The sequence below is a fragment of the Aedes aegypti genome, chromosome 2 (genome assembly GCF_002204515.2).
Source record: "Aedes aegypti strain LVP_AGWG chromosome 2, AaegL5.0 Primary Assembly, whole genome shotgun sequence".
Classification (NCBI taxonomy): domain Eukaryota; kingdom Metazoa; phylum Arthropoda; class Insecta; order Diptera; family Culicidae; genus Aedes; species Aedes aegypti.
This window is the reverse complement of record NC_035108.1, coordinates 328,292,592-328,320,015: the sequence shown is the minus strand read 5'-3', so window position 1 is coordinate 328,320,015 and position 27,424 is coordinate 328,292,592. Positions and strand designations below refer to the sequence as shown.

The 27,424-nt window shown below is 36.7% G+C and overlaps 1 protein-coding gene across 4 annotated transcripts in view; it reads left to right on the top strand.

The window, feature by feature from the left end:
* The window catches only part of LOC5564192, an 857,608-nt gene that overhangs the window by 657,355 nt on the left and 172,829 nt on the right, over nt 1–27,424 (top strand). The window lies entirely within an intron of this gene.

The window sequence follows — 27,424 nt, the reverse complement described above, 5'->3', positions numbered from 1 at the left end:
TAAGTACATAAATCAGCACATAAGATGGTGAACTTGCATTCAAATCGATGTATAATTCATTTTCAACATTCAATAGGTGGTATGAATAAAAATAGCTTATCTTCACTACATGTAGCATCTACTCAAAATAAAAATGTGAGGTAAAAACTACCATACCAGGGGATTAACTTAGGGGCTCGCACCGGCAATTTTCGGCAGACCAGAAATACGCTTGGTTTTACCATGTCTGTAGTCGAATTCAGATTGATGCAACTGATATCTTTTTTTTTTTGATGTACCAGTAAAGTGATGGGGTGTATCATACACATTTGTTCTGGAATTTCATGACGCAAAATCATGACGGTTCTGTAATTTTTCAAGATTTGTAGTGTAAATTTTGCGAAACATCTGGTTTTCTCTTTATGTGTATGCTTTTTTGATGACGTTACTTCCATGATTTTTGCTAGGTAATTTCCTGTCTTTGCCAAGGCCAAGTGTCAAAGTGGTTAACGAATTTTTTAATTTCAGCTTAAAATCTGTGTCTTATGAAAAGATCTTGAGATTACAGCTATCAATCTAGGAATAACATATTTCCGAACAATTTTGAGACCAGTACTGAGAGGCTCCCCGTGATATTCCGTCTTGATATTTCGGTAGGGTTCCTTGAAGTATCCTTGGAATTTCTAAGATTAATAATCAGTTCTTACAATAGTTGTTGAATTGAGGAAGGACTTTTTTGAATTCTGGCAGAATTTTACATACAAAGGTATCGACCGTGGTAATTATCTAAGACAAGACAAGTCAGGTCAGAGTGCAAAAACGAAACCAATTGCCTGTCAAAAAAGACCACTTCTCATTGGTCGTTTTGGCAAAGGCCTACTTTCACATCGTTGAGTTGGATTGCAACAGGGCACTTTGTTGCTAGCCTGGCCGTGTTGCTAGTTCATAAATTAGAGTTTTAATAAAAAGTTTCAATTTTTTTATGAAATCATTTTGCTTCAAATTCATTTATATTTGATTTTAGGTTTACCGCATGTGCTTCTACAATGCTAAAATGAATTAAAAATACTTACTTTAAAGCAATGTAATGGAAATTGTTTCAATTTTCTCAAAAAATATCGCCGTTTTTTAATATAAACCTGATTTTTTAATAAGCTAGCATCCTCTATTGCACTGAATGAATGAAACGTATAAGAAACAACAAAATCATGAACCTTGATGTTTGAATTTGTTCACAAGGTTTGCTTTAAAAGGATTCTGGTTACACTCTAGAACAGGACTTGTCAGGTACTAGTGCAAATTTGAAACCATTTGCCTGTCAAAAAAGACCACTTCTGATTGGTCGTTTTGGTAAAGGCCTACTTTCACATCGTTGAATTGGATTGAAATAGGGCACTTTGTTGCTAGCCCGGCCGTGTTGCTAGTTCAGAAGTTAGAGTTTTTATTGAAAGTTTGAAAATGTTTCATGAAATCTTTTTGCTACAAATCAATCTATATTCGATGTTTGGTTTACCGCATGTGCTCCTGCAATACTAAAATAAATCAAAAATACTTAATTGAGTGCAGTATAATAGAAATTGTATCAATTTTCTCTAAAAATATCGGCGGTTTTGAATCTAACCTACTTTTAAAAAGAAGCTGGCATTCGCTATTGCGCTAAATGAATGAAGCATGCAAGAAACAACCAAATTGTGAGCCTTGATGCTTGAATTTGTTCAACTGATTTGCTTAAAAAAGATACTGATAGCACTGGCTTTTGTATCGTCAAGGTTATTGATTGAAAAACAACGGGGCAGTCCTTGTTGAGCTGTCACGTCCTGTCCTAGGTTACACTGGCTTCTGTATCGTCAAGGTTATCGACTGAAAAACAACAGGGTAGTCTTAGTTGAGCTATCACGTCTTGTCCTAGGTAATTATATTCAATTTCCTTACCGACATATCGGTCTATTTTGCTCGAAGTAAGAGGAAGCATGAAATAGAAAGCAATGTATACTAGATGGATAGGTTCAGATAGGAAACGGCGAGAGAAATTAAATTAGATGTTGAAGAGAAATTATGTTAGATGTTGAAGAGGGCATACCATATGAAACAGTATTACTTGAAACGTCCTTCCTTGTGGCTAACGTCCCCTATGGGAAAGGCTTGGCGTGATCTTGTATATCTGTCAATTTATTGAAACCTTGTTATCTATTCGATCTAGCGAGAATTTTGAAATCCTGGTGGAAATATAGAGTTATTTATGGGAATTTTAGTGACTTCGATGGAAATCGTTAGAATCAAATGAGGATCTTCCCTGAAACACTAGGGTTCCCATTGATTTTTTTTTTAATTCTTATCGATATCACGAAAATCTCATCAGAATCCAGAAGAGATTTTATGACATTAAAAAAATTGATATTAGAATTTTGCTCTGAAATCCCAACAAAAATGAAGATCAACGGAATCTCAAAGGTTTTTAAAAAAAAATCCAAAGATTGAGTTTCAGAATTCCAAATATTCACACCAGAATTCGCAGAAGTCCCACCGAAATCTCATAGATTCTAACAAAAATACCGTCTCAAAGATACCCACAGAATTCCAAGAGATTAATAACCGGAATCCGATGCCCACCTGAATTCTAAAGTTTTTACCAAATTTCCAATATTTCCACAATTTTCCTAGCATTATCGAAATTCCAGAATTATCATAACGGAATCCCAAACTTCCTACGGGAATTCCGGAGTTCCAAAGGAAATTCGAGAATCTGGGATATAAGAATTCACACGTAAAATTCAAAATCACTTCATAAATATCTGAATTACCATCGACATCACAAAATTCCTAAATAAACAACATAATCATGGTAATGCCAGAGTTCACACGGATATCATAAATTCCTACGGTCGGTTACCTTACAAGAATCTCAGAATTTCTAAGGAAATCTCAAAAATATCAAAACTCACATCGTTTTCCCATGATTTTGACTCAAAAAAACTCCATTCAATTCCGTAATCTCGAAGGATGTGTAGCAACCTCTGAAACTAACTACCAGAAGCTTTGTAGTGAACTGCTGTGATAATGAATTCAGTCACCTCAAATCAAGCAAATGATAGAATTTTAGTATTAGGAACAAAAAAATTGTTGTAGTGTGTAATACCACCAGGAGAGAAATGATGAATAACAATAGGTTCATACGTTGGAGTATAACATGCACTGAGTAAATGCTTGTAAGAATTATGTTTCAAACGCTAGAGCTTATGACCTTCTACCTTCAGTCAACTTTCGTTCGTTGCACTTAGGCTGTAGCCAACATAATGAAGGACTTCCAGAAATCTGGCTGTGTTTTCAGCATTCAGATAATCTATAACAAAAGAAGAAGTTGGTAGTTTCGAGCAATTTGGTTTTATGTCAGATAGTGGCGTTTATCTTCGTTTTACGTGGACTATAGCCCAGTTTACGGGAGTAAAATTTAACTGTATAGGGAGCCGGATCCTATTCTTGACATTTTTGATTCACTTCGGCTATGGGTTTTATTTTCAAAAGCCCATGGAGCTCATATTTGGCCTATTTATGCGTCCTATTAAAGTGCTTCTTATTGCAAAGTTTCATACAATTCGGCCGAGAAAACCCCCCATGCTAACGTGAATCATGGAAGTGCCAAGTAGCTCTGCACCCTGTAGAGTGATTTGTTGAAAAACGAGTTTGTTAATATTCACTAAATGAAACTAGCTCCGTAATGCCTTATAGCGCTTGAGCCTTCAAATATACAGGTAATAATGGAAAGTTTTCATGAGTTTAAATAATTGTATTTTATTGAAATATTCAAAACAGGTTTTCGAGTTTGAAATACTTCGTTAATCTATTCAAAATCATCGCTTTAAAATAGGTGTAACTCAAAATTTGTTTAATGTTTTTTTTTATAATCTACCCAGAAATGTAGAATAGCAATACAAATATCTTGCGTTTAAATTTTAGATACCTAATCTTTATTTATTTTTGATAATAATGATAAATGAAGCACCGTGAAAGCATCACTTCCTGTGCCACCGCGCGCGGTTTTGCTCTGCCCTTTAGAATACAACTCACACAATCTGCCGCCCGTTTCCGCCACTTTACAACTTCTCCGTCATCTACCTACCTATATTTCTAACCTTTCACCTGCTGCCGTTGGCTGTCTGTTTGAACTGCTTCCGTTCTTCTCGATAATTTCACCTGTGTGCACATTTGTTTGCTCTTCCACCACTTCTCTTCCACTATTTTGAGCTATGACTATATGTGGTTCCGCCTTGGATAACAGTTCACACGGTTAGAATACATTCACCTTTAGGGTGGCTCGTGCTCGGATACGAGCTTTGGCGTAAATCTGTTATAGTTTCGGCGTAATAACACATAGAATTTTTCGGGATGTGACACGATTCGGACAAAGCGGAGGACGTTTCGCATAAAATCATTTGGTATGATGGACGTTGCGCCTTGAGCAGTTTTATACTAGAACAGTTATACGAAACGTCTTTATGTGAAACCTCCCTTTCCTGACTTTTCCAGATACCCATTTGAGGGATATACTCCGAAACGTGAATATGTGTAATTTCTGTGAAGCATGACTGTTCTATTCAAATTTCAGATTTCCATAGCTGGAAGTGCCCTAATGTCATTATTTCTCTTACCTTAGTCATTTACGGAGCACTAGGCCCGGTAAAGCCTTTCCAACATGCATACAATTCCCATCACGGCGAGAATCTGAGTACAACACAATCCCTGCGCACATTTATATTTTCTTTCGATTATATCCAAAACTATAAAATGTGCATCCGCGCACTCCGCTCAAATAAACTGAATGTGCCGACGGAAAGCTGTCATCCACCAAGAAAGCCAAAACGGAAGGAAGCTCATTAAAATTTTCAATGGCGATTCACCTTCGCCCGGTCCGCCGTATGGTGTGGCTTCCGAATAAATACAAATAGGTAGCGTCACTCGCTGAATGACAGAGAGCGCACTCGACGTGGCAATTAGTGAGTACCATTTTGTGCTTTTCATATAATGTTCGCGGAAGTGGGTGAACTCTTCGGGCTGTCAAACGAAACACTTTCGTTCTATATATGAAAACTATAGTTCCTGTCGTTATTATATCTTGAGAAGCGTAAGTATCATAACCTATTTAGAGTATATATGAAGGGTCATTCATTATTCATTGAGGGGACTATTGGGATCATAAAAAGGAAGGTAATAAGCTTGAAGTTTTTAAACAGGTTTATGGAAAATTAAATAAATGAACTTTGAGTCATGTACTGCTCATATCTAAGTGATGCCTGTCCGTAAGGACGAATATTAACATATTCTCAAAAGTGAACGATTCTGTCAATAGTCTTCTAGGCATATCGGTTAATTATTCATTAAAAGTAAATTTACTGGCGGTCATAAGATTTACATTACTATTACAATTATAATTTTGTTGTAATAAATGTTGACTCAATGAAAAGAATAATTATTCCAGTTGAGCTTCCCTAAAACATGTCCTTATAGTGGACTAAAACTGCCCCCCCCCCTCAATATTTTAATGAAGTCGGTGCCTCTGATTTAAATGATTTAAATACTCAGAACATTAAAATAAAAGAAACTTTTTTAATACTATTTGGAGGATATTTGTAGGATATTTATAACTCGATATAAGATAGGTAAATTTGCATAGGACACCGAAACATATAGCATCGACTTACAGTAAACTAGCATAGCATAAACTGACTGTACAAGTGAATGGTAGCTACTCCGTGATTGATCGGAACTAGTAATAATTGCATTGCGATCCAAATGAACAAGGGATGGAACTTACCGCTTATTTTTGAAATGCATTTTTTATATTATTGATCAATAACGGCGTCGACCCGAGGAGGAAAGAATAACTCGGCAATAGCTTATGCATACCATATTTTGGTATCATACCTCAATTAGGTATTGTACAGGAATCTATGACATTTGGTCGAAAGACATTTGGTCGAATGACATTTAGTCGAATGACGTTTGGTCGAAAGGTCATTTGGTCGAACGTACATTTCGTCGAATGGACATTTGGTCGAAAAGGTTTAGTTGCAACAGAAAACATATAATATTTGGTCGAACCGACATTTCATGGAAAGGATAGTGGTCGAATCAAAATACTATGGAAACAAAGTTTTACGTTTAGTCTGACTGTCCTCGAGAGTTGCATTTTGTCGCTATTACAAGAGAGATTGAAAAATTGAAAAACTATCAACTATTTTACCAACCTAAAAGTATCAACTATTTTACCAACCTGTATGCGATAAGCAAAATTTTGTTATTCAATTTGATGGACGTATTCCCAACATATTTATCAACCTCTTCTAGACGTTTTAGACGTTTCATGCTACATTTTTGTTCAGGTATGTTCTGCAATTCGAAATAAGCTGATTTCAAATAGAAGCAAGCCAACTTTTGTCGCCTCCGTCAACTCGTCTTCCCTTACCCGATATATAGGATTAGCACAATTTTCATTTTTAATAATTCAGAGCTTCTAATACAAACTCTGTTATTCACCCGAGGTCATCAAAGCCATATAATTGCTTAAGGAATGTTATTAGGCTGGAAGTTTCAATAAGCCAATTGGCCATAAGTAGAGTTATCGACACCTAACATTCACTTCGCCATGAAGGTTTTCCTTCAAGAAAATTTTTGCTGCCGTCTTGATCCTGATATCCGCATTCAAAAATCTGCAAGACCTGCAATTCAAAGAAAAATCCCGAGCACTTTCTCCGAATGCTTCCATTAGATGAAGATCAGCAGCTCATTACGAAGAACGATGACATTTCAAAAGAATAAAAAATAAAAACATTATGTTCACAACGTTGAGTAATAAAATAATTCGTTTTTCAAGGAATGATAATATTTTCAAAGAATAATAAATTCACTTGAACTAAATATTACAGTCAATTGAAAAAAAAAAACCGAAATCCTAGATTATGGCATAACTTCAAATTATAAATAAATAGATGTATGATATAAAACCCAGAGTACATAGAATGTTCCATTTTTTTATTCAACAACTTTTAATGATTTAGATTATTCAAAACAATACGTTATCTTACCAACTTTGTAAAACTCAGATCAATTATAGTTTTACCACATGATCTTTCAATAAACCATTTGAAAAGCTTTCAACCAAATTTCCGTTCAACTAAACGTCATTCGACCAAAATAAGTGTTCCAAAGCAATTCGACCAAATGTCCATTCGACCAAATGTCCTTTCGATTAAATGTCCTTTCGACTAAATGTACTTTCGACCAAACGTCATTCGACCAAATGTCATTCGACGAAATGTCCTAAAGCCATTGTACAGTTATCAATACCTCATTTTGGTATTATAATGGTATTTGAAAAAAATAATTAAAACAATTAAAAATACTTCATTTTGGTATTCGATAGGTATTGATTACTGCTGGAGGTATTGAACTATTATTGAAAAATTTCACTTTTATATGAAAATCCATCAAGTATTATTTAGGTATTGCAATACCTGATCTAATTATCAGCTTGGTATTTGTAGAATATGCAGAAGGTATTATTTGAGGTATTTTACCTCTTACCTCATACCTCATTCAGGTTGTAAGTATTGGAAATTATCTGGTATTGGGTAGTTATTTTCTTCTGCTCGGGGAGTCTTGCAGTCAGTTGGAATAGAGAAGGAATGTTAGTGTTGCTTCTAGAGACCAAGAATACCTCTGCATCTTCACAATCACCACGGGAAGGGTGTTGATTAGTAAGAGAGGAAAAAGATCTGAGAGTTACGATGCAATCCATGGATAAGAAGGAAAAATACGACTGTTATGTCTCCAGATGAAAGTTTTTTGGAAGAGAATTTAAAAAATGACGACATCCTTAATGTCGAACCATTTAAAAGATATTTTTGGTAATGTCGAAAAGAGAAAAATAAATCTATATTGATATTTTATAAAACAAGAAAAAGGGCGACACTTGTAGTGACGAACCATACATAGTTGTCTGAAAATTACATTAAAAAATGCTGTCATGAAAAAATGTGTTTTCTTAAACATGAAACCAGCTCACCAGTTGGTAATCCATCCTGTACTATACACGAATATCTCTTCGCACTCGCACAACGGTAATAACGGAACTTCTCAGCGACCCGAAAACGAATCGTCTTGTTTGGGCTTTTCGAAGCACTCCCTATCGGCTGTTTGGTTTTTTAGAGTACACTTCCTAGTGGTCATGAGATTTTTATTACTGTTTCCTTTGAACATTGCCGGAAGAGTAGCAATTTTAAAATGAGTCAAATATCCCGAAAATTGGCTCTAGGCGAATTATACTTTTCGTTGCCAGACATCAAATTGTTGATATCAAAAGCATCAATTCGATGAATCAGATGATGCTTAATTTTGACGGAAAAATCTGAAAACTACCTACCTTGATACCTTGATGGCTCCATCTTCATCGGTCCTGGGCTCTTCTCCAGTTCCCCGAACGTTTAGGTCCTCTTCCACTGCGTACAGCCAGCGCATTCGTGGTCTTCCCCGAAACCGACAACCTCTGCCTGGTTCCCTGCTGAATATTATTTTCGCAATTCTTTCTTCCAACATTCGCACTAAGTGACCAGCCTACTGAAGCATGCCATATTTTACACGTTTGATAATATTCGCATCTTTGTACACTTGATACAACTCGTGATTCATGCGTCTGCGCCACAAACCATTTCGAGTTTCCCCGAGTATTGTCCGCTCGAAAACACCGCAAGATTTCCGGTCTGCCTCTTTCAACGTCCACGCTTCGTGCCCGTAGAGAGCCGCCGGAAGAATCAATGGACAAATTTTGATTTCGTTTGCAAGCTGGGCGACCTAAGTTGGTTACGTAGTCTGTAAAAGGCCCTATTCGCAGCCACAACACGTCTTTTCACTTCGCGGGAAACGTCGTTGTCACACGTCACAAGTGTTCCAAGATAAACAAATTCTTCAACAACTTCAAACACTACTTCAGCACCTACACCATCAAGCCTGACTCTATCTCTACCTGCAACCATGTACTTCGTTTTGGTAGAATTAATGGTCAGGCCTATCCTCGCTGTCTCCCTGTTTAAAGGCACGTAGGCCTCTTCCAATGACCTTCGATCGATGCCAATTAGATCTATATCGTTCGCAAAGCCAAGATGCATGTGCAACCTTGTGATAATAGTGCCATTTCTCTGCCGTCCAGATCTCTCAATAGCACCCACGAGTACAATGTTAAAACAGTAAATTCGAAAGTGCGTCTCCCTGCTTCAAGCCGTCTAACGTCAAGAACGAGGTTGACACCTAGTCTGCGATCCGAACACTTGATTTCGAACCATCCAGCGTAGCACGTATCTGCCTAATTAGTTTCGCCGGAAAACCATTTTCAGACATTATCTGCCAAAGCTCATTTCTTTTCACTGAGTCGCACGCCGCCTTGAAATCAATAAACAGATGGAGAGTCTGCAAAGTATACTCCCGGAATTTGTCTAGGATCATTCACAAGCTAAACATCTGGTCCGTTGTCAAACGGCCCTCACGAAAACCAGCTTGGTATTCGCCGACGAAGGACTCCTCGAGCGGTCGCAGTCTGTTAAACAGGATGCGTGACAGAATTTTGTACGCCGAATTCATCAGGGTAATTCCTTTGTAATTGGCACACTCCAGTCTGTGCCCTTTCTTATAGATAGGGCGGATAAGGCCATCCAACCAGCCGCTGGGCAATTCTTTCTTCCTCCCATACCTTCAGAAGTACTCGGTGGTAAAGCTGCTCGCTTCCGTGCTTGAGAAGCTCGACCAGGATCTCGTCCTTCCCAGCAGCCTTACAGTTCTTTAGCTCGCTGATAGCCTTTTTAACCTCTCCTATGGTCGGTGGGTCCACAGCTTGATGATCATCATCTATGTTCATCCTGTTCCTCGCTGCATTCCCATTTTCACCGTTCTGCAATTGCTGGAAGTGCTCCTTCCACCTGGCAGCCACCGCCGTTTTATCGGTCAGAAAATTCCCTTCTCGATCATTGCACATGACGGGCACTGGTACGGTTTTGTGCCGCGCACCATTGACCATTGCATAGAATCTCCGCATATCATTCCGGTTCATGCTTTCTTGAGCGTCAGCTACCACACTTTCTTCGTGCTGCCTTTTCTTTCTGCGGTGGATTTGCCTTTCTTCGGCTCTAGCTGCCCTGTAACGCTCTTTGTTCTGTCGGGTACCGGCCACAAGCATACGGCTTCTGGCGACATTCTTCATGTCTGTCACTCTCTGGCGATCACTTCCCGCGCCGTTGTTGTCACAGCTTCGTGGATAGTGTCCCACAGGCTGTCGACGTCTCCAGCAACGTTGATTCTTCCCAACTGCTCGTCTAGTTGCTGACGGTACAGCGCAGCTACCCCATCAGTCGACAAGCGTTGTATATTGAAACACAGCGTTCTGTTTGTTGTGTAACCTGTGACGCTGGATAACCGCGCCCCGTTTGCGGATATTCTTTCGTGCGAAGTAGGTACAGCTGATTGCCATCCCTCTAGCAGCAGCGAAAATTACTAGCCGCAGGCCACTATCATTGGTAACGGAATGAAGGCTTTCCGTTCCAATGACGGGTCGGAAGAAATCTTCTTTACCGATCTGCGCATTTGCGTCGCCGATGACTATCTTGACGTCTTGTTTTGGGCACTCTCCGTAGGCCTTATCCAGGCTCTCATAGAACTCATCCTTGTCATCGGGCTTATCGTTCGTTGGCGCATATATGCTGATCAGGCTGTAGTTGAAGACCTTGCCCTTCATTCTCAACACACAGATTCGGTCGCTTACCGGTTTCCACCGAATAATTCACTTCATCTGCTTCCCAATCACCATGAAGCCAACTCCACGTTCTGCTCTGTCACCACCGCTGTAGTAGATGTGGTACTTGAATGAAGTGTTGGCGATAGGGACCTCCGCTCGGGATTCGCGTTCTCCGGTTCTCGACCAGCGTATTTCCTGGATAGCTGCCATGTTCACGCCGACATTCCGCAGTTCACGAGCCAGGAGCCCAACACGCGCGGGTTTATTCAAAATTCTCACGTTCCAAGATCCAACTTTCCATTCGATGTCCTTTAGTCATTGCCGGGTCGGTTGCCGTAAAATCAATCCGTTTGCTCTACTTTTGCCTTTCTTGGTTGGTGAAGAGTCTTCGATAGGCCACCTAACCAGGGTTGCGCTACCTACATCGTGCTAGAGGGGCTGCCTCCTCGGTTCTGAAACGATACAGCAACGTCCGTTTGTTTTTTACATGATGACCACGCTCATAGCCAACACAACTATCCACCTTTATCAGGGCTTTGGACCTGTAGCTCTGGTTCTCAATAGTTTCAAGTCCTTTCGGACATGCTACTATGGTGAGCCGTCATGCGCTAGCGGTGTGAAACATAAAAAAGTTTTAAATCCATAAGTCTATGAAAACTTGTCTGATTGAAGCCATCTATGTCTCATCCCAAAGGCAATGAGTTAATCTTGTTTCGTAGATATTTTGACCAAAAATATTTGAAGGTCGTAGACAAAATGAGTTGGTGTAGGGTTGTGAAGGAGAAAATGGGGTCGTGGCGGACTTTGGTTTCAGGTTGGCCGATTGCGCTGCAGAATCGTTACCCGTTCTGTGGCGTAGTTGGTTAACGCGCCCAGTCTAGCGTATTGGGAGTCGTGGGATCGAAGCCCACCAGAACGATTTTATTATTTTTCACAATCTTACAACTCAATTTGTCCAAATTGACTTTTGTGTCTACGACCTTCAGGTATTTTCAAAACACCGTCGGCTGGTTAAGCCGTAATAGACATGACAACCCTAGTTGAGCAAAAATATTTGTGAATTTTGTTTACCAAATTTTTACTTTAAATTGTGGCGTTTTTAACACTCATAAATCATGGCTAAATTTCTCAGCATTGGAACGACCAAAACCAATGTGACAAAATATAAAACAAAATTTCCTAAATTTTCAAATGAGCTTGTTTTTCTTGGAATATCTGGCGGTCACTCCTCCATATAGTGTGTGTCGTGCAAAAGTTTACGAATATTGTCGAAATATGTTTCAGAACATTCCAAACAGATAGATTTATCATTGGGAAATTGGATTTATAATTGTTATTTTCAATAGTTTCCAAGTGAAGAACAACCTTAATGTTCGAGAAAATTTCTCTTTTTTTTTTAATCAAAGCCAAACCTCAAAATATCAAGAACACAAATCATGAGAATCAAATTGTCGTAAACGTTGAAAATTTAGTGAATAAACCACCATCAGCGAGTGACTAGTCGATCAAATATTCATCTGAAATGACTGTCTGGTTCTCTAAATTTACTTTTGCCAAATTAGGCTTTGAAATTTTTATTTGGTTGGGTGACAAACGTCAATTGCCAAAACGTAGCAAGGAGAAAATAGGAAGGAGACGGAAATTTCTTAGAAAAATGATTCTTTTCCGAAAGAATAAAATCAATCGACCTTCTAGCTTTTCGACGTATTGTCCTTTCATTTGACATATTGTACCCTTGGCATTCAACGTTTTGACATTCAAAGTTTTGCCGTTCGACATTTTATCCCTAAACCATAAATCTGAGCTCTTCAGCCCTGATTTTTTCCACCGGGTGTTCAGCATATGATTGGCGTGTGTCCACTTGGAGGTTGGATGACAAAACATTGAAAAATGAAACGTCGAAACCCAGACAACCAGATGTCGCATAATTTTAATAAGAATTTACATAAAAAGTCGTTTATTTGCATGAACTACATCCTACTCGCACAACACGGCGAATGGAGTCGTTTTATTCACGAGTTTCCTCGCATAAAACGCTAATTTCTGAGTTTATCATAGCATTTTGTTTCGTTCAGTAAAAACGTACAAAAAAGTCTAACTATTCCGTTTCAGTAGTCAAATCAACTTTATTATCATAAATTAGGTAGCATAAGATTACAGATTTGTTGTTATCTATATGATTAGCTGACGAAATGTCGAACTGAAAAAGATTGAATTCGAATACGCCGAAAGGACAAAACGTCGAAAGGAGAGGATTGAAAGAAAAAGAAAATTTCTTGGAAGATTGATGCTCTTACGAAAAACATTTTGTCGTTATGGTATATAAATAATCGACGTTTTGGCTTTCGACAATATATCTTTCGACATATTGTCGCTAGACCATTGTATTTCATAGGTTAGGGACAAAATGAAGAAAGACAAAACGTCGCATGCCAAAACGCCAAATCCAAATACGTCGAATCCTAATACGTCGAAAGGGACAAAACGTCGAAAGTAGTCATTTTTTAAAAGAAACTTGAAATTGTTTTCTGTGTATCTTTTTTTTCTCAAATTGTGGTCGGTTTAAATAGGTTTTGAATAACGTTTTGCACATTGTGAATTATTTATTCTTTCAGAAGATCTCCAAGCAATTCTCATTTTCTTCAAACTTTCTCCTTTTGACCAACCATGAATCTGAGCTCTTTGGCTCTCATTTTTTCCACAGGGTGTGGTACATTCAGAATATGTCTAGCATATGTTAGCTTGGTGGTTGGATAACAAAATGTCGAATACCAAAACGTCGAAAGACAAGATTTCGAATGCCAAAACGTCAAAAAGACAAAACATCTAAAGCAGTCAATTTCCAAAAGTGATTTGAAATTGTTACCCAGCTTTTTTTTCACATCAAGTTCGATTCAATATGGTTGGATAATAAAACTTCGAACGAAAAAAGGTCGAATACCAAAACGTCGAAAACCACAACGTCGAAAGAAGAAAATGTTGATGGGACAAAACATCTAGAAGATAAAACGTTAGAATGAGAGAATTGGATTAAAACGAAAATTTGTTGGAAGAATTTATCTTCCAAAAGAATAAATATGTTGACGTTTTGTCGCTTTCGACATACAGCGGGGATTCGCTGGTTGAAACACGACTGCCCTTCCATCTAGCGAATACATGGAGGCTTCAATGCGGTGGTACTCAGATGTCAAAGTCAGTTTGACATCTTCTCTTGACATTCAAGTGCGAGAACTTTTTTCCACCAACGAACATCCAACCATCGAGTCATTCCATGTAGCGAATCCCCACTGTATTGTCCTTAAACCATTGCATTCATATATTGCGCTACTTTTCCTGCCCTGTCCGTTTTCCTGAAAAGTGGAGAAGTTGAAATAGTTTCCACTGGCAGGATGGTGAATAAAAAAGAACGATAAGCAATTAAAAAAAGAGGTATTAAGTCATTCTCGACTATACACATAATGCCAATAATGGTGATGACGGTGAAACTCATAAGAACCGCTAATCAAATTAAGATGACCAGCAAGTTCACCACTCTGAAATGTATAAAGTTATGACAAATATGAGGGCCAAATTTTTTCGAGGAGGTGGGCTATTCGGAGAAACGGGATAACGACATTCGGGGAAAAATAGCACCTTATTCATAGGCTTAGATACAAAATGTCGGAAGACAAAACTTCGAATGCCAAAACGTCTAATCCTAAAACAAAACGTCAGAGATACTTTCATCCTTACGAAAATTTTCGTTTCATTCAAATACTCTTTTCGACGTTTTTCACCTTAGACGTTTGGCATTCAAAGTTTTTTCATTCGACGTTTTTCTACCCACCTGTTTTCATATTTCATACTATAGGGTGGGCTCGAGTTTACCATACTGCCATTATAAAACTAATGCAGATAAAAATAAGATGTTCACACATTTTATTCATGCTCTTATCAAGAGCAGATTTTGAATTTTTAACGATTGTTTTGCTACCTGTTTGCTGATGGTGTAACATTTCTGGGAGCTCTTCTTATCAGTTTTGCACAAATCGCGTTATAGCTGAGCGACTTTGTTGTACGAAATTTGTGCTAGGTCATGAAGTATGAATAATAAAAATCGGAAAAAATCTTTTTATCATTGCTGATGCGATGAATGATCAGGCTATTACTTATTTTAATGGAAATTATAAGCTTATATATATTAAATTTGACTAGAAATTGAAAACCCGATTTATTCTGGGGTCGATTTAAAGAAGGATCAAAACTAAGTGCTTATATTTACATTGGAACTCTTTAAAATCTAAAATTTTTGTTGCCCATCCAAAAGTTTAGGTATTTATCATAAAAAATGTTTAATCAGCTATGATTTTGTGAAATTATCTTATGTAGAGAGAACAACTAGTGATATTTCAGAATTCTGATATTTTTTTCGAATGTCTTCTAGCAAAACCAAATAGAATTTTAAACAAAAATCCTTGCGGAATATCTTACATACAATGTACTTGGACTCACCACATTGAAGGATTTTGATAAAGCATTCATTACTTGTTAACTGCCGTGAATTTTTCTATGTGCTTCCAGCTGCTTTAATGAGAGAATATTATTTGTTCGGAAAAAATAGGAAAAAAAACAGCAACTCAAATTGTCCCATTATGAAAAGTAACCGCATATCAGTCCCACTACAGTTTTTCGCATCATGTAACACAAAAATGAACCGTGTTTCAATAATCAATATAAAGATTTCTCGGAAAGATATCGTAGTGAAAAGCAAATTGCGAATGTTTCATTGAGATTTGAACATGTTCCAATCCTCTGGAATTATTTGAATATTCGTATGGAAAACTATTTTGGAATCTTCACAGCCCATTTTCTCAATGCCTACTTTTTACAGATGGTACTTGCGATTCACAGCAGTTAAGTCCCAACAAAACACATAAGTAGTGTCTGTGCTGGCTAGATAAGAATTGATTTTCTGGGACAACCTATATTTTAGTAATTCAAAAATACATCCCAACAATCTTTTCTACTTCTGAAAATGTGCCTTCTTATCTCAATTATCTGTAAAATTATATATTGCAGTTTGCGTTTGAGTTTGAGCTTGAAATGCTGTAACACAAAGTAACCAAAGGATACCTACTTAGCAACCATGATGCATATCACCGCCAACCTAGCAAAGAAAATCAAATTTTGACTTCGCCTTCCTTGTTAAAAATCTTACCGCATTTGGGGTTCCCGCATTTGATATTTGCATTTCAAAAGCACACAGCAATACTAGAGTCAACCTCAAATCTCTAAGTGAAACACTTTTTTAAGATTTGGAATCGATTGTGTATAATCTTCAACACAGAAAAATGTTTGAATTAAAATGAAGTATAAAAATTGGGATTGAATTTTACATGATTATGTAAACTTAAATCAAATGTGATTTTAAAACACAGGACTAACTATTGAAATTTACGTTGATGCTCCAAATATGTGCATTGAAATAAGTAGGAAATTACATTATTGTGTTAGATGTGAAGATTGGCCAGACATTTACTAACATCGTTCAGAGACCTAAAGATGCTACGCCTTCATTTCAGAACATGATTCAAAGAATTTTGTTCAAGATTTTCCTATTTTTTCGCTTTACGTCACTGGGACAGATCCTGCTTCTCAGCTTAGTGTTCGTATGAGCACTTCCACAGTTATTAACTGAGAGCTTTCTCTTCCAAAGTTGCCATTTTCACATTCGTATATCGTGTGGCAAGAACGATGAACGCTCTGCCTAGGAAAGTCAAGGAAATTCCGTTTTGCGAATAGATCCTACCGACCGGGAATCGAACCCAGACACCTTCAGCATGGCTTTGCTATGTAGTCGCGGACACTAAGCACTCGGCTAAGGAAAGACTTTCCTAACTCTGATTCAAAAATTTTTGAGTAGGGACGAAATCCATGTTTAATTATAGGACTAAATTAATTGAATTTTATGTTTTGAAAACCTTTGGATTAATCTCTGTAATAACTCCTTATGCTTTGCATCAAAAATCTTTTGAGTATAAAAGCCTCATAGAGTTCTTTTGGCACAATTCATGTCAGACTCCTAAAAAAATACCAGGAGTTGTAAAATAAATTTCACCAGTTCTCGTGAAAGTTGCAATGTCGCACATTTTCTGCAGTACAAACATATAATAGCAAACCCATCAAAACGAGCTTCTGTGTCATCACAAAACCAAAAATTGAAGCCCATTTCAACGTCCTGCACAGATTTGTCCTTCCAGTGGCGGCCACAAATTCCACAAAGTGTATTCACCAAAACCAACCAACAGCGCCAACGTCTCCTCTCCACTTTCCGATAACAACGTCCATATCTCCCAGTGTCCGTGTATGTGTCTGTTCGTACATCCTGTTTGCATCCGCGATCCCCTTCAGCAGCATCATATCCCGGAAGTGCCACCCGCTGTAAGCAGTGCCTAATATTTCACCCCGAAAAACATGTTTTTATCCACACTCGATCCGCCTCCTCGAGCACCTGGATGTCCCTGTCCTCTAACGTCGAAACATATCATGCATGCGCCGCATTTACGTTTGATATGTGTGGTTTAGACCGTTGCAAATTTGTATGAAAATACAAAAAAAAAAACAAAATCTTAAAACTTTTTCAATTTTTAAACATTTCAAAGAATTCAAATATTTGAAAGTATCAAAAAAATGTAGTTCAAGATTTAAAGAGTGTATCGAAATGTAATCGCAAATGTTCAAAACTGTAAATCACATATCATTCGAAAATTAATTTCGTAAGCAGTCGTGAAGCAGTCTACCGATGCGCCTACGCCACAGAAAAGTTATTTTCATTCGGCAACATTTCCGGTGGCGCGTTTTTTTTTTTCTATTCGCCAACATCGTCCATGTGTCGATGTGAGTAGGTGAAGTTATGCACCGTTCGCTACTGCAATTCATCCCATTCGTTTGACTACTGGGGTCAGCCAGCCAGGTTGGTTGTTGTGGTGTGCCATTTTCGGCTGATTACCCCACCAACCAATGCCTACCTGTTTCCGGTCGGAAAAATAAAATGCTGTGAAACAACCACAGTCCTCTATCGACAGATATGCTTTGTTTACGCCACCATGTAAACCGCATCGGAGAGCCTGCAAGTGGGCGATACAATTTTGAAAATTGCTTTTGAATTAGATTCCCACCGCGAAAAACATCATTCGTCAGTATCAGTTGAAAAGCTTCATTTTCCTAGAAGAAAAATGAAAGAGAAAAACAAATATCTCGCTGAATAGAAAAACAACTGCTAACTATAACGACTATCGAACGAGCGTTCTCCGACTTCGTCAAAACAAATCCCTCGATAATAAACCTACCTAAAGCTTCTTCTCAAACATACGAAAAAGGGAAAAAGCTGAGTGTCATTTTTTCCCATTTGCCAATAGCGGAAAACCACAATTCATGGCGCATTTAAATTTTGCGATGTCACCGTTTCTTCGACTTTGGGGTGAAACAAAGAATCGCTTTTTTTGTTTCGATCTTTGGGGGATTTTTCCCGTTTGCAGGGGAAAAAAGTTTAGTCACCAGCCGCCGGGAGCAGAATATCAACGGAAACAGTTTCCAATTTTTCGCGTGTCTGACCGGGTATTCGTTTGTCGCCCGTTTGGTAAGACAAGAGGCTGTCAAAATGAATTTCTCGTGAAAGTGCAAACACAAGCTTAGCTCAAATGCTACAGTGACAGGAAACTGTAAGAAAACGTGTTTTATACGCCGATGAATGATGATTGCAATTTTACCACATACTCCATCCAGTCGATCATTACGATAAACAAAATAGTTTGGATCTCTTTTGAGTTTGGATCCAGGTTCCAAATAAGTTTCAGTAATAACTGCTATATGCATGTATGTAAAAAATGAGTTGAATCCATTAGAGAAACGTAATTCGATAACAATTTGATTAGTAAATTTACTACCAACTTGAACTGCTTCAGTCATAGTGGTGGTTTTGAACATAGCATCAATCATTTGATTCAATTGTTCAGTTGGAAAATCAAAATCAGAGGCAGACATATCACTAGAAGTAGGTACATTTTTTGATGATTTTTTGTTACAATTTTCGTTTGACGAAGAGTCGGAATAAAAGTTAGCTGCGGGTGGCATAAGCAGGGGTATTCCCATTTGATTTGAAGCAATTAGAACTGTTATCCGTAGGAAGCAAAGGGGAGGTACTGAAGTTACCTGTTAAACATTCGTATAGGAGCTATCTCGTGTATTTCCCTTCGAATCAAAAAGATTCGAACGGTTACCCGAGCGAAGATTAGCTTGTGAATGAAAATGATTATAATTTATCTGTGGGTATGATTATTAAGCATTCGATCGTTAACTGAAAAATTAGCATTGTTGAAGATCCTACCTGAAGAAGTCCGGAAACGAATCGGTATCGTTGATTTGTTTGGTACTAGCCTCAACGATTCGTTTACGCGAAGGACAATCCCAAAAGTTAGACTTGCGGTTGCCCCCGCAGTTTGCACATACAAACTTTTTGGTATCTTCTTTCACAGGACAGATGTCTTCATCTTGAGAATAAAATCTCCACAAATCATACATTTAGTATCCATGCGGCAATGTTTTGTACCATGATCCCACTTTTGAAATCGACGGCACTTAATGGGATTCTGGAAATTTCCTCCAGGTTTCTGGAAATGTTCTCATGTCACATGGACAACGAACATAAGTCTTGCTTTTTCTAAAGCTCCAAGTAAACCATATATTCTATTTTTGATCTCTTCAGGTGACATAGTTACTTGAGACACCTTTTAAAACGACCTTGAACAAACGTTCAGTAAAATATGTGTGATTCTTCTCTTCAAGATGTATGACAAGAAGTTTGCTATCTTTAAGATTTCCCGGCAAAACACGTCAGTCTTCTTGCTTTGCGATTTGGATGGATACCTTGATTCCCTAAATGGAGTTCATGATCTCCTGCCTAAATCCTCAAAATTCGGAACAGCTGATCACGATAGGCGGCACTCTTTGTTTCCTCACTTGAATCAAAGAGTCTGGGCTAAAGGCTGCTTCGATTTGGTGTTATCCTTGGAAAAAAGTGCGCATTCTTGAGAAACGTCTTTTCTTACATTTTTGCCACGTTTAGTGACAGTTTTGAAGTTCACTTTTTTGGAAGGAAGTTGTGAATTCAAAGATTCACCCTTCATTTTGCTCGTGATTACAACCAAGTGAATAAACGAAAAAAGACTTGACCTACTAGAGGTTTCCCCAAAACGGTTTCAGAGAAGGATTACCACCTATAGTTTTCGCTAACGGGTCCTACGAAAAATCGAAGGCTCGGGTCCAATCAAAAAGTGATCAAAAGAAGAAGAAAAAGTACTGAAAAGTACTGTTTTGTAGCACTGAAACGAACTGTTTTTTTAGTACTGTGAACAAAAATTAAAAATAAAGTGCAGTATAATCTATTCAAAGTAATGTTTTACATTCAGCGTATAGCCAAAATAAGAGCCTGATTCATTGACGAAATTTTCTCCTCAATCACCCAATTATGTGCAAATTAAATTTTCCCGGCGTTTGTTCACATCACGCCGGAAAACCTAATGGAAACAGTAATTAATTATGGGACTACCGCAGGCTACCACAACGTCAGAGCCGCCGCTCCCATGAGGCTGGACGGCGATAAATTACAAATTCTTGCCCGAAAGTGTACCACCGAGTGAAAAATACCCACTGAACCAACAAGTATTCCCTTTCCCTCCCTTCGGTTGGTTCTTTGCGAAAAAAAAGCGATACAAATGTTCATAAATAACGTTTATTGCTGTTTAGAGCGGCAAACCACCGGAATCAGATTAATCCGGAGCCTCGAGCCTCTCAAGAAGCCCTCGTTGTTCATTTCCGTCTGGCGGTGGGTCTTTAAAACCGCACAAATCAGCTCCAGTTTGGTAAGCCGAGATTTCCACCATGGTAGGAATGCACAAGAATAAGTGGCCAAAACTACCTTAAATAGTTTTGAGATTTTTAAACTAATTATCATGGAATTATACTTTCATTTTTTTCATTTTTAAATCGTCTAATTGATTTATTTTAGGAATAAAATATGTCACTAGTGAACATTTTTGGATCCACGCTTCTATAGCGCACGAAGATAAAAAAAATATTAGGTAGAATTTTGAAAACTATTCAATAATAGACCTTGATAATTTTGAAGATTTTCAACTCAAAAAACAACTTGTGTCACATAATGTTCATACCATTTTGTCTAAGATTTTGGACAAAGTTGCACTACATTTAGATCCCTTAGGATTTGATTTAACTAACTTATAACTTATCTAGATCACTTTTATCTCTTGGTATGAACGTCGTAGACAAAATCTCCCCTCTGTCTTGTTATTCAATGATACAATTTTGAAATTTTTGATTACACTCCAAATTTTAAAATCTGCAAAGAAGCGAGACATAACTTTTTCTTAACTGTTTGCTTATGAAACAAAATTCAGAGCACTAAAATGTAGTTTTTCTATCATTATTTTGATTGCAGTAGCCGTGAGAACATTTTTGAGTGGAAAGAGAAATTCTGGATTATACTCAAAACTTATTGTGCTTAAAAAAGTTCAAAATTTCCTATTGGTTTATTTGTTGGCCTATTAATTTAAATTCAAAGCGATGACATGAGTTTTTTTTACATGAACTGGATTTTACGTGCCCTGTGAACATGTTTGAGTAGAAATAGAAATTTAGGATTACATTCAGAATATCTTTTACTTGAACCTACGAGTAACCTCAAATTTCCATCTTGTTTTCCTGTAACACAATGTGCAAAGCAATTATATGTAGGTTTTGTGACAAGAATTCATTATTAGAAATCAAGTGAAAATATTTGATATTTGATACATTCAACATTTTTTTTACTAAAAACTACGGAAATTCTATTCTATATAACTAATTGCCTATAAATCACGTTTTAAAACGATGACATGTAGTTGCCCAACATTAATTTGATTGTGCAGAATAAGTGCGTATGTTTTATTACTCAAACAAAACCAAACGATAAAGGATGGATCATTCTCAAAACTTCTTTTACTTGAAAAACAAGCTTGAAAAGGACCTAAGTGTACATTTCTGAGAAAAAAATAGAAATTTTTGATTATACTCAACATTTCTTTTACAAAAAAAACCATAGTAAAACTCCAATTTTTACAAAAAAATATTATTTGAGTGTAATCAAGAAATTTGGTTTCTACATACATACATATAATTGATTTCTTCAAAGCAACTTATGTAGGAAAATAACAATTATAATTGTATAATTTTACGCTATAAATTTTGATTTGCATGTATGTAAAAGTTAAAAAGGGATTTTCATAGTTTTAAAGTAAAATAAATTTTAGGTTTAATTTAAAATTTTGGTTTTTGCTAAACCATGTTCATGATTCTTTTAAATTCAAATATATGAAAAAGAATCTACTTGTCATCGCTTTAAATTTTAATATATGGGTAAACAAAGGGGTTTCATTTGAATTAAAATAAATTCGGTTTCTAATCAAACATTTATATTTCTACCTAAACATGTTAACTTGGCTTCCATAATTGAATTCTTGTCGAAAAAACACATTTTATCGGGTTAAAGTCTGATTCATTGGCAAACAGCTTTGAAAAATCGTGTTTTAAGTAAAGCGAAATCTGAGTTTAATCTCTCTACCAGCAGCTTCATTTTTTCTGCAAAAGAAATGTTCAAACCGCGATTGTTTCTTGATATTTTTGCACCATTTTTCACAAGTTTTCAAAAAAAAAACGTTTCTTGTTTGATAATTTGTGTCGGTTTTAAAGATATTCTGATGTTTCTTGGGGCACCGACATTTTCCATATAAAATGTGTTTGGCGTCCATTTTGTTCTTGGTAAATTATTCATAAAAATAAAATGTGTATTATACAATACCTTGTAATAAGGAGCTACTCTGAAAAAAATCATACAAATCGGTTAAGTTTTCTTGGAGATATCTGAAAATTTCAATATGGTGATTTTTGAAGTTTTCATGATTTTTATTTGGCCAGCGTGGTACCAAAAATATACATGCTCATTACTAAAAAACAAATGCACCAAATTGGTTCAGGATTTTCACAACATATTCTTATTAATGTAGTGTTTCGAAGAATGAATATTCGAATACGACAAAAATACTGTTTCCCGAAAAATGTACATGGGTTATGGTTACGCGTTGGTCCCCTAGATATGATGACCAATGATCAATATCGACACAGATTCTAAAACAAGAAGAGTTTTTTGAGAACTAGTGAAAAATGGTTCAAAAATATCGAGAAAAAAAGTTATAGCGATTTGACTATTTGTTCGCACTTACACATGAAGCTGCTATTAGAGGGGGTAATAAAAAAAATTGTGTCTTCTTGCACAAATGTTCAACAATATCAACTATCAACAAATGTCACATTTCATCGCTTGGAATGGTGTTGCATTGCTGAATTTGTACCAAAGAGCATACCAGATTAAACTAGGAAGTGCCCTTAGCTCAATAACTTAAAATAGAGTTCCTTCAAATTTAGTTTTACATGTTAAAATAAATGATTTCTGATTTTTAGATGATGAAATTTTGAGTATAGTCAAAAATTGTCGATTTTACCTTAAATATGTTCAGTGGACTTTTACTAGAAATTTAAAGCTGAAAAATTATATTTCGTCAATTTTAATTCTGATTCACAGGCAAATAGGTTTTAAAACTAGAGGTTATTGTGATTTTTTAAGCAAAACAGTTTTCAGTCTGATCCAAAATTCTTTTATTTAACACAAATGAACTGTTCTTGATAAAAAATGTATGTCGAAAAAACTTCCTGTCATTCCTTCGATACTTGTTTCAAAGTTACCGTAAAATTGGGTGTAATTGATCAGAAGTGTGAAATTGATCATCGTATCACACGATTTTATTTATTCGTAATGGAGCACAAATATCGATGTAATGAACGTTGTTTGTCGTAACTATTGTCGAATTGTGTGCTGTGAGGTTTTGTGGGTTAAAGAATATTTATGACTATGAAAATAATGTACAATTTCAAAATCATGCACGGTGCAGTATTGACAAACACCTTCAAACAACTTCAATTTCTAAGCAAGGATTTGAACATTGTATAAACCTGAATGTTTGTGAGGATACTTGAGATCCCAGTGAACACATGTTTTCGTCGATGGAGATTTTTTTTCCTGTTTTGGAGCGTCTTGCTGGGTAGTGCTTCGTAAAGCCCAAGCAGGACAGTTCGGTTTTGCGTCGTCCGATAGATTTAGCTCACGGTTTCGCGCGTGTTTTCGTCGCTGGACATTTTTTTTGTTTTGTTTTTTTTTTTCTGTTTTGGAGCGTCTTGCTGGGTAGTGCTTCGTAAAGCCCAAGCAGGACAGTTCGGTTTTGCGTCGTCCGATAGATTTAGCTCACGTTTTCGCGCATGTTTTCGTCGCCGAAGATTTTTTTTTTTTTTTCTGTTTTGGAGCGTCTTGCTGGGTAGTGCTTCGTGAAGCCCAAGCAGGACAGTTTTTACATTCAGAAATGGAATAGTGAAAAGTGAAAAATGAAAAAGTGATTTGTTTGATTTGTGTCCTCAGTACTGTTGGTTTTTGGCTGCCCTAAGTTCACCGAACCATCCGGAGGTGACAGGCAGCACATAAATTTAGAGAATCAATCCGGTGAGTTTGTTCCAGTATGATACTTTTTCTTTTGTGAGCCTTCCGGATCGTTTTTGTCCGCGTCGTGGAACTTCTGATCGTTTCTTGAACGGAAAATGTTATTTTCGGAGTTTGATAATTATGTTCAGATTGAGCATTCTGTCCGGGCGGGTGTTACGCAACTAACAATCGGTTGTGGATGCTTTTTAACCGTTCGATGACCCTGGAGGGATCGATTCTGCTTATTTTGAGCAGAAAAACCGACTGTGGTATCCTAGGGTGTTTAGTTTGAACGCGCTTCCTTTCGTTTTTCGATTATCTAAAAATACAGTACCACCCAGTACAGTTTTTCAATGGGCACAGTACAGTTTTTCAATAGGCGTGTTTTTTTTTTTTTTTTTTTTTTTTTTTACGCGTATTTTATACAATCCGATGACCCTGGAGGGATCGGTTTTGCTTTTTACTGGTTATTGAGCAAAAATATTACTGTACAATCGACAAGAATTTCGCGAAATACTATTTATACTATAAATAAGCTATTGTTTTCTCTTTTGATTGCCGGCATTCAAAAGATTAATTTGAAAACGCTTAAACAACAAATGTGTATGGTCTATCGCCAGCTTTCTAGGCGAATCCTGACAATATACCTTCCCCAACCTCCAACTCCGTAGCACTTATGAGGGTGTCGCTGAGTCGGTGGCCTCTCATTAAGTAAGTGCTACATCAACATTTCCTTCCCCTATCCCAAGTTACGGTAAAGATGGGCGTGGCCGGGAATAGCGATATTCATGCTTTTAGTATTCTTGTTTATGATTTGAACAAGGTATACTCCCCTGCCTTGTTCTTGAAAGTAGTCAGGATGAGATTATTAAAAAGAAACATGAATGTTGCTAGTATCCAATCTACGAAGTATACCGTAACTACGCTAACGCTAACGCTAACGCTAACGCTAACGCTATACTTGAGATCCCAGTGAACACAAACTCGTATATGATAGTGCATAAGAGTACAAAAGTGGAGGCGATATACGTACATGCGCCATAAAGCTGCATGCAAGTTGTACGTATATCGCCTCCACCTTTGTACTCTTATATACCATCATATACGATGGTGTGTTTACTGGGATGTATCCCCAAACCAGATTCCATCACCAAAACTCGTACCAATTAGCTCATATGGTTGAAATAATCAAATTTCTTTTAGATATCATTGAATTCCTTAGGAAATTGCATACATTTAGGCGTTTTCCGCGTAATTCCTGAAATTTAACTATTCGTTATTTATATAAATATTGCGTTGTTAAGAATTTGACAAGCATATTCGGAGCTCAAATTTATCATGTAGAGTTGTTTTGAAAACTAACAATAATCTATTTCACCCCGAAATGAGATCCCTTGATTATTTATTTTAGAGATATTTGTTAACACTATAATGACATTTGTTAGAACATTTCGGTACATGACTCGATGAGGCTCACCTTCGTACTTGATTTCCTGCATTTTGTTGTTTGGCATTGTTAACATTATAGAAAACAGACTAGAAAAACTGTGAAAAATGATCAATTTCTCTCGAAATTACGTTACACAATTGAAACAAATAAGTTGTTTCGTAGTTTTTTAGTAGTAGAAATTTTGAGTGTATCCAAAAATCACTATTTCTGTTCAAACATATCCACTAGACTTCTACAAAAAAAATCATACCACAAAAACTACATATAATAGCTTTGAACATTGTTGTACAGGCAAACAGGATGAAAATTTAGGGTTTCTTAATAAAGAAAAATGTTGAGTGTGATCCACACTTAATATTTCTGCTTAATCATGTTCACTTGGCACGTAAAATTAAGTTTATGCCGAAAAACAACATGTTATCACTTTATGTGCAAACAGGTTTGAAAAAAAAACAACAAATTTTTTATTAAAATAAATTTTAAGTGTAATTTATATTCATAATCAAAAATGTTCTCCGGACTACTGCAATCAAATTAAAGTAAAAAAAAACTACATGTAATTGCTTTACATTTTGATTCATAGGCATACAATTAAGAAAAAAGATATTTCCTAGTTTTTTCAGTATTATCAATTTTGAGTGGAATCAAAATTTCACTGCACTTATACAATCAAATTTCACTGCACTGCACTACACTGCACTTATACAAACAACATTTCAGAACGAAGTTTTGAACTGGGACATTCACATTGAAAGATAAAAATGATCTGGATCAGATACAAGTGACAAAAATCAAATTCAGAGGGATCAAAATGTACCGTAATTTCGGGTGAAATTGATCATTTTTCACGGTTCTTCTAGTCTCTTTTCTATAATGTTCACAAATCCAAACAACTAAATGCAGGATAACAAGTACGAAGGTGAGCCTCATCGACTTATGTACCGAAATTTTCTAACAAATGTCATTTTAGTGTTAACAAATACCTCTAAAATAAAAAATCAGAGGATCTCATTTCGGGGTGAAATTGATCACTTGTCAATGCCATTATTGTTAGTTTTCAAAACAACTCTATATGATCAATTTGAGCTCCCTGAATCCGAATATGCTTGTAAAATTCTTAACAATGCAATATTTATATAAATAACGAATAGTTAAATTTCAAGAATTACGCGGAAAACGCCTAAATGTATGCAATTTTCTAAGGAATTCAATGATATGTAACAGAAATTCAATTATTTCAACCATATGAGCAAATTGGTACGAGTTTTGGTGATGAAATCTGGTTTGGGGATATATCTCATGCATTCTCATAAACTTTCAGGTTTATACCATGTTCAAATCCTTGCTTATAAATAGAAGTTCATAGGTGTTTGTCAATACTGCACCGTGCATGATTTTAAAATTTTACGTTATTTTCATAGTAATAAACATTCTTTAACGCAAAAAACTTCACAACACACAATTCGACAATAGTTACGACAAGCAACGTTCATTTACTGCAACTTACATTGATATTTGTGCTCCATTACGAATAAATAAAATCGTGTGATACGATGATCAATTTCACCCTTCTGATCAATTACACCCGATTTTACGGTAG